This window comes from Schistocerca gregaria, unplaced genomic scaffold (assembly GCF_023897955.1).
Source record: "Schistocerca gregaria isolate iqSchGreg1 unplaced genomic scaffold, iqSchGreg1.2 ptg000804l, whole genome shotgun sequence".
Classification (NCBI taxonomy): domain Eukaryota; kingdom Metazoa; phylum Arthropoda; class Insecta; order Orthoptera; family Acrididae; genus Schistocerca; species Schistocerca gregaria.
Window position 1 is genome coordinate 22,501 of NW_026062172.1, and position 7,500 is coordinate 30,000.

A 7,500-nucleotide genomic window follows, 5' to 3' on the forward strand; every position below is an offset into this window, starting at 1 on the left:
TAGTAGGACGTCGCGACCCGCTGGGTGCCGGCCTACGGCCCGGGTGCGCAGCCTGTCCTTCCGCGGGCCTCGGTTCGCGTCTGTTGGGCAGAGCCCCGGTGTCCTGGCTGGCTGCTCGGCGGTATATCTGGAGGAGTCGATTCGCCCCTTTGGGCGCTCGGGCTCCCGGCAAGCGCGCGCGGTTCTTCCCGGATGACGGACCTACCTGGCCCGGCCCCGGACCCGCGCCGCTGTTGGCTCGGGATGCTCTCGGGCGGAATAATCGCTCCCGTCAGCGGCGCTTCAGCTTTGGACAATTTCACGACCCGTCTTGAAACACGGACCAAGGAGTCTAACATGTGCGCGAGTCATTGGGCTGTACGAAACCTAAAGGCGTAATGAAAGTGAAGGTCTCGCCTTGCGCGGGCCGAGGGAGGATGGGGCTTCCCCGCCCTTCACGGGGCGGCGGCCTCCGCACTCCCGGGGCGTCTCGTCCTCATTGCGAGGTGAGGCGCACCTAGAGCGTACACGTTGGGACCCGAAAGATGGTGAACTATGCCTGGCCAGGACGAAGTCAGGGGAAACCCTGATGGAGGTCCGTAGCGATTCTGACGTGCAAATCGATCGTCGGAGCTGGGTATAGGGGCGAAAGACTAATCGAACCATCTAGTAGCTGGTTCCCTCCGAAGTTTCCCTCAGGATAGCTGGTGCTCGTACGAGTCTCATCCGGTAAAGCGAATGATTAGAGGCCTTGGGGCCGAAACGACCTCAACCTATTCTCAAACTTTAAATGGGTGAGATCTCCGGCTTGCTTGATATGCTGAAGCCGCGAGCAAACGACTCGGATCGGAGTGCCAAGTGGGCCACTTTTGGTAAGCAGAACTGGCGCTGTGGGATGAACCAAACGCCGAGTTAAGGCGCCCGAATCGACGCTCATGGGAAACCATGAAAGGCGTTGGTTGCTTAAGACAGCAGGACGGTGGCCATGGAAGTCGGAATCCGCTAAGGAGTGTGTAACAACTCACCTGCCGAAGCAACTAGCCCTGAAAATGGATGGCGCTGAAGCGTCGTGCCTATACTCGGCCGTCAGTCTGGCAGTCATGGCCGGTCCTCGCGGCCGGCCGCGAAGCCCTGACGAGTAGGAGGGTCGCGGCGGTGGGCGCAGAAGGGTCTGGGCGTGAGCCTGCCTGGAGCCGCCGTCGGTGCAGATCTTGGTGGTAGTAGCAAATACTCCAGCGAGGCCCTGGAGGGCTGACGCGGAGAAGGGTTTCGTGTGAACAGCCGTTGCACACGAGTCAGTCGATCCTAAGCCCTAGGAGAAATCCGATGTTGATGGGGGCCGTCATAGCATGATGCACTTTGTGCTGGCCCCCGTTGGGCGAAAGGGAATCCGGTTCCTATTCCGGAACCCGGCAGCGGAACCGATATAAGTCGGGCCCCTCTTTTAGAGATGCTCGTCGGGGTAACCCAAAAGGACCCGGAGACGCCGTCGGGAGATCGGGGAAGAGTTTTCTTTTCTGCATGAGCGTTCGAGTTCCCTGGAATCCTCTAGCAGGGAGATAGGGTTTGGAACGCGAAGAGCACCGCAGTTGCGGCGGTGTCCCGATCTTCCCCTCGGACCTTGAAAATCCGGGAGAGGGCCACGTGGAGGTGTCGCGCCGGTTCGTACCCATATCCGCAGCAGGTCTCCAAGGTGAAGAGCCTCTAGTCGATAGAATAATGTAGGTAAGGGAAGTCGGCAAATTGGATCCGTAACTTCGGGATAAGGATTGGCTCTGAGGATCGGGGCGTGTCGGGCTTGGTCGGGAAGTGGGTCAGCGCTAACGTGCCGGGCCTGGGCGAGGTGAGTGCCGTAGGGGTGCCGGTAAGTGCGGGCGTTTAGCGCGGGCGTGGTCTGCTCTCGCCGTTGGTTGGCCTCGTGCTGGCCGGCGGTGCAGGATGCGCGCGCCTGCGCGGCGTTCGCGCCCCGGTGCTTCAACCTGCGTGCAGGATCCGAGCTCGGTCCCGTGCCTTGGCCTCCCACGGATCTTCCTTGCTGCGAGGCCGCGTCCGCCTTAGCGTGCTCCTCCGGGGGCGCGCGGGTGCGCGGATTCTTTTCGGCCGCCATTCAACGATCAACTCAGAACTGGCACGGACTGGGGGAATCCGACTGTCTAATTAAAACAAAGCATTGCGATGGCCCTAGCGGGTGTTGACGCAATGTGATTTCTGCCCAGTGCTCTGAATGTCAACGTGAAGAAATTCAAGCAAGCGCGGGTAAACGGCGGGAGTAACTATGACTCTCTTAAGGTAGCCAAATGCCTCGTCATCTAATTAGTGACGCGCATGAATGGATTAACGAGATTCCCGCTGTCCCTATCTACTATCTTACGAAGGCCGTTATGCTGTCTAACCAGTGGTGGAGTCCACCTATACTGGTAGAAGACGGGCGGCTAAATGTCCGATCTCTCAACCTCCCCGTGGTGTAAGATGCGAGTAGCCGGGCAACCGGTGAAACCAATGAGAGAAGGGCGACTCCCGTGCAGGGCGCAAGCTCGGATGCGGTGGGACTGGGCAACTGGCCCCTCCAAACCGGGCTCTGCAGCCTTGCTCGCCGTGAGCGATAAGGTGTCGGACTCCGGTCTAGTATCCTTGCTCACTGGCGAATGGCACTTACAAGTTATAGCGGCGCTTGCTGTGCTTCGGCCCTTGGCCGGGGTGCGGCGGGCGCCGCTTTTACTAAGGCGGCGCTTGCTGTGCCTCGGCTTCGGCCGGGCTGCGGCGTGGTGCGGCTCCATGCGATGGTGGCGTCTGCTGTGTCTCGGCTTCGGCTCGGATGCGGCGGGCGCCGCTTTTGCTGGGGCGGCGCCCGCTGCGCCCTGGCCCTGGCTGGGGTGCGGCGGGCGCCGCTTTTGCGTTAAAGTCATTTCACGCTCTCTGAGAGGATGTGTTTCCGTCTCTGCCTGTGCGCGCTACGGAACTCACTCCCCACAGCAGGAGCAAGGCGTTATCGCGGTTGACTTATCGGCCGTGGAATGCTGAGCTCCATGACACAAGTGCCACGGGAGGTATACTCCCCACAAGGAGACGTCTGCACGAGGCGGTTGGATCGAACATCGACCCTTTCCGGCCGAGTGCGCGTCTCCCACTACTGCGAGCGCTTGTAGGTGTCGGACTCTTAAGTCTAGTATCCAAGCTCGTACGTAGTGCGTGCGCGTGCAGCGGAGTGTGTCGACGTGAGTTGGCGCGCTACTGCTGGACTTGTGCGCACGGCGGTGCGCTTCGCGCGGCTCGCTGGCGGCGGGTCCTGCTGTGGCCCCGGCCTCGCGCGTGAACGCCCGGCGCTAGCCGGGCGCGGCGCGGTTGGCCGGGGTAGTGGCGGGTCTTGGCTGCCGGTCGGGCTGTGCGCTTGCGCGCTGCCGTGTCGGCTGCGCTGCGCGGGGCCGGGTGCGGCCGGGCGATGCGCGCGCTGCTGGCTGGCGCTGGGCGGGCGGTCGGCCTCTGGCTGACAGCCCGCTCTCGCGGCTACGCTGGCGGCGGGCGCGGGCCCGGCTGCGCCCGGCTCCGCCGGCCGCGCCCGGACAACTTAGCGGCGCCGCCCGGCCACATGTTATGTTGGTTGTGGTTGGCGTGTGCGGTTGGCGCACAAAGCACAGTGGGGAGTAGGGCGGTCATCGTTCCTGCGGAAACCAAGGCTCTCACTTTTGAGGGCCAAAGCGGAAGCAGGCCGATGTCCACGCGCGGGGAAGGGCGCTGACTGCGAAGCGCCCTCTGACTTTCAGAGGATGCAACGCGGGCGGCGACCCGGCCTCGCTCGGAGGATTCCTTGGTGTATAACTGCGGAGTGGAGGCCGGCATCGGCCTTCGCAACGTGGAAGTCACCGGGAGCTGCCCCCAGGAGGATGCTCCTGAGTGGTCTAAGACCACGACCACAGGGACGAAGGCTAATACAGCCGACGTACGGGCCTGGCAAACCCGGGGTGCCCGAGCCCGGTGCTGGCAAGCGCTACCAGCGCCGTCCGTAATCTGAGACACGTACTTCAACGACCGCTGTGAGGCGCGCAGTGGAACGTCGTGCGTGTTTCGGACCGGAGTCTTGGCTTAACCGCCTGGGCAAGAGAAGGACAATCTCTATAATCACCCCTCACCCTCTGCGTTAGCTGGCGGCTATGGGGCGCAAGGCTGTTGAGTTGTGAACAGTCGTGAGTCAGCCACCTCAGAGGACCGGCCGACCCTCTGTTGTATAAGGCTTACTCAGGTGGGCGGGGCAACGCCTGGGTGGACCACTTATATCCCTAGCTGATCGTGGGAACCACATGGCTTCTCTCAATCAACCTTGTCCCGACGGAACTGGTGGGCCGTCGCGGAGTCACAACACCAACCATTCAGGGGACGAGTCTGACACTCCGTGTCAAGACGAACTCCCAACACAAGGGCAGTCGGAGGCCCATAGGCCAGAAGACCATGACCCCGCGCTTAGCGAGCCAGAATTGGAGCTCCGTACACCTCGTGCACGGAGCGCTAAGACTGCAGCAAGCGAGACGCTGGCACGGACGCTTGCAGACGCGAGTGAAAGTGACAGTGAGAAAGAACGGAAGGCAAAAGTGAGGAAGCAGAAGAAACACCTGCGAAAACTGCTCCGGCAGAGATCGCTGAGTGCGGACGCTGTAACCGATCTGATGCCGCCACCCCGCCAGCCGGCGCCGAAAGCGGCACCTAAGGCGGGAGACAAGCCGAAACCGGCGCAGGTAGCCGGGCGCAAGCCCGGCGGCCCAGTCGGGGAAGGCGCAACGGGGAAGTCCGAACCGAAGGCGGAGACGAAGGCCTCGCGGCCAACGACACCGCCGGCGGGGAAGGCTGCGAGCGAGCCAAAGCTGGCGCAGGTAGCCGGGCAAAGACCCAGCGGCCCAGTCGGCACCGGCAAGCTCACCCAGACTCGCCCGGCGGGAGAGACGGCGGCCCCACGGCCGAAGTCTCAACTGCCGGAGACGGCGAAAAGTGTGCCGAAACCGGCGAAGGTAGCCGGGCAACTGCCCAGCGGCCCAGTCGGGGAAAGCGCCAGCAGTAGCCGCGCCTCTTCACCAATGTCGGGTGCCGAGAGACGCAAGTCCCGGACACGACGGAAGAAGCGGAAACCGAACAAGCAGCCGGACTCGGCGCAGGTAGCCGGACAACAGCCTGGCGGCCCAGTCGATGACGGCACGTCCCGATACAAGGCAAGCCCAAGCGATCTTGCGACCGTGAAGCTTATCGCGACGCGGCTCGAGGACGTCCTGAAGCTCGTGGACGACTCTCTAAAACCGGGACAACTGGTCGAGGAGGGAAATCTGGGGGACTTTAAGAGACAACTGAGAGCTAAGTTGTTTGATTGGGCCATGGCGCAGTCGGCCCTCACCGGAAGGGTGGAAGCCTTGGAGGAGGAGCTGGCGAGGACGAAGGCGGTGCCCACGGCGCCACCCAAGACCTTTGCACAAGTTGCCGCCGCTCCACCCATACCAGAACGGAAAACGCAGGCGATGATAACCAAAGCCCTGACTGAGAAGGCAACGCTCTTCATCAAGTCCAAGGGCAATGAAACTGGCGCAGAAGTGAGAAAGAAATTCACCTCCCTGGTCAAGCCTGAGGTTGAAGGTGTGAAGTTCTCACGGGTCGCCACAAACGGCCCGACGCTCATCGTAGATGTGGCGTCTGAGACTGATCGCCAGAAGCTTCTAGCTAACAACAAACTGACAGAAGCACTCAAGTGCGAACTGCCGAAAAAGCTCAATCCGCAGATAATCATATATCATGTACCATGTGTCATGAAGAATGAAGCTGTGGTTGAGCTAACTCGAAAGCAAAACGACCTTGGAGGACTTTCCGAAACACAGTTTCGCCAGGAGTTTAAGCCGAAGTTCCGGACTGGGCCAAGGGGCAAACAAACATCACATCTCGTGGTGGAAGTAAGCCCCAGACTCAGAGTCGCGATTCTGAGGCAGAAGCGACTGTACATGGGCTTTGAGTCCATGCCGGTTGACGACTACCTGGACTTAGTCGTTTGCACGCGGTGCCAGGATGTGAACCACTCGGTAAGGTTCTGCAAGCAGGACCCGAGTATAATAACATGTGGGCACTGTGGCGAGAACGGCCACATGAGGAAGGACTGTAGAAAAGCGGGGGACCGAGCGGTCTGTATCCCGTGCAAAAAGCGTAATCGCACATGCGAAACGCCAGGCAAAGAGTGTGCCTACTACAGGATTCTCACTCAACGCAAAATCCAGCGGACAGACTATGGGAGACAAGACCTCTCGTCAACCGTCTCCATTCCGGCCGCTACCTCTCCTGTCCCCGACCGGACTGTGAAAAATCACAATGCCAATGTCGGTTAAGATAGGACAGCTGAACTGCGCGCGAACGCAAGCGGTGATGCAGGAGGTACGACGCCGAGCGGAGGAGGAGTCTCTAGACATATTATGTCTGCAAGAGCCCTACTCTAGGGACGGAAAGATCCGATATATGCCGACAACAGCTCAGATCCTGGCTGGGGGAGAGCATCCTATGGCAGCAATTGTTGTGCTAAATCGTTCCTTCAGAGCAGTCAAAGTGGCGCACCTAAGCAACAGATGCATGGTGTTAGCTGAGATAAATACTGGCGATTTCACCTTTTTCGTGCTAAATATGTACTTTCAGTACAGGCACAGAGAAAGACCGTATATCGACCAGTTAAAAGAGGCGGTTGGGTTCTACCGCAATGACTTGCTGATTTGCACAATGGACGCAAATGCCATGTCACCCCTATGGCACAGTGACATCACGCCTCTTGGTGCTCGACGCGCCGCCAGGCGAGGTGAGAGACTCGCTGAAGCAATTCACGAGCTCAGACTAGAAGTGCTGAACCGACCAAACTTCCCACCAACTTTCGAAGGCCGCCGTGGAGCGACCTCGAATATCGATGTGACACTAAAGAGTGCACACGAGCATCTCCGTGCGGAGAACTGGAAGGTATGGCGGGGAATGACACTAAGTGACCACAATCTGATCACATTCACTGTAGCCTATGATGGGGAGCCTCCTCCTGAAGACCAGGTGAACGGCACCGTCAAGTACAACTGGCGAAAGGCTAATTGGGATCGACTAAGAGGTAATCTAGTGATACCGAATTGGCCAATGGATCGCGTTGTGGACGTTGACAAAGCTGCAGAAGATCTGACGGCGGCCATACAGACAGCAGCAACAGGCGCAGTCCCGTTGGCCCACACAGGGAAAATGCCTAAGGCACCTTGGAACCCTGAGCTGCAGCGTCTCCGACGCGAATGCAGAAGAGCGCGGCGGCATTACCAGCGCAGCGTAGGCGATCACATTCGTGAGGCCACGCTTGCGCGGTACAGGCGGGCCAAAGCCGTGTTTAAGCGGGCACTGCACACAGTACGGACTGAGAGTTGGCAGTCTTTTGTTCGTGACAGTCTGGCGGCTGACCCCTGGGGTACACCGTACAAGATTGCCGTGTCAAAAGTTCGGTCACCGACGGTCCTGTCGACCCTAAGGAAGATCGATGGCAGTCAC

At 60.1% G+C, this 7,500-nt stretch overlaps 1 pseudogene; it reads left to right on the plus strand.

Annotated features, from left to right (window-relative positions):
• Positions 1-2,376, plus strand: part of LOC126322266 (large subunit ribosomal RNA) — a 2,992-nt pseudogene extending 616 nt beyond the window's left edge.
• Positions 2,377-7,500: the final 5,124 nt, after the last annotated feature.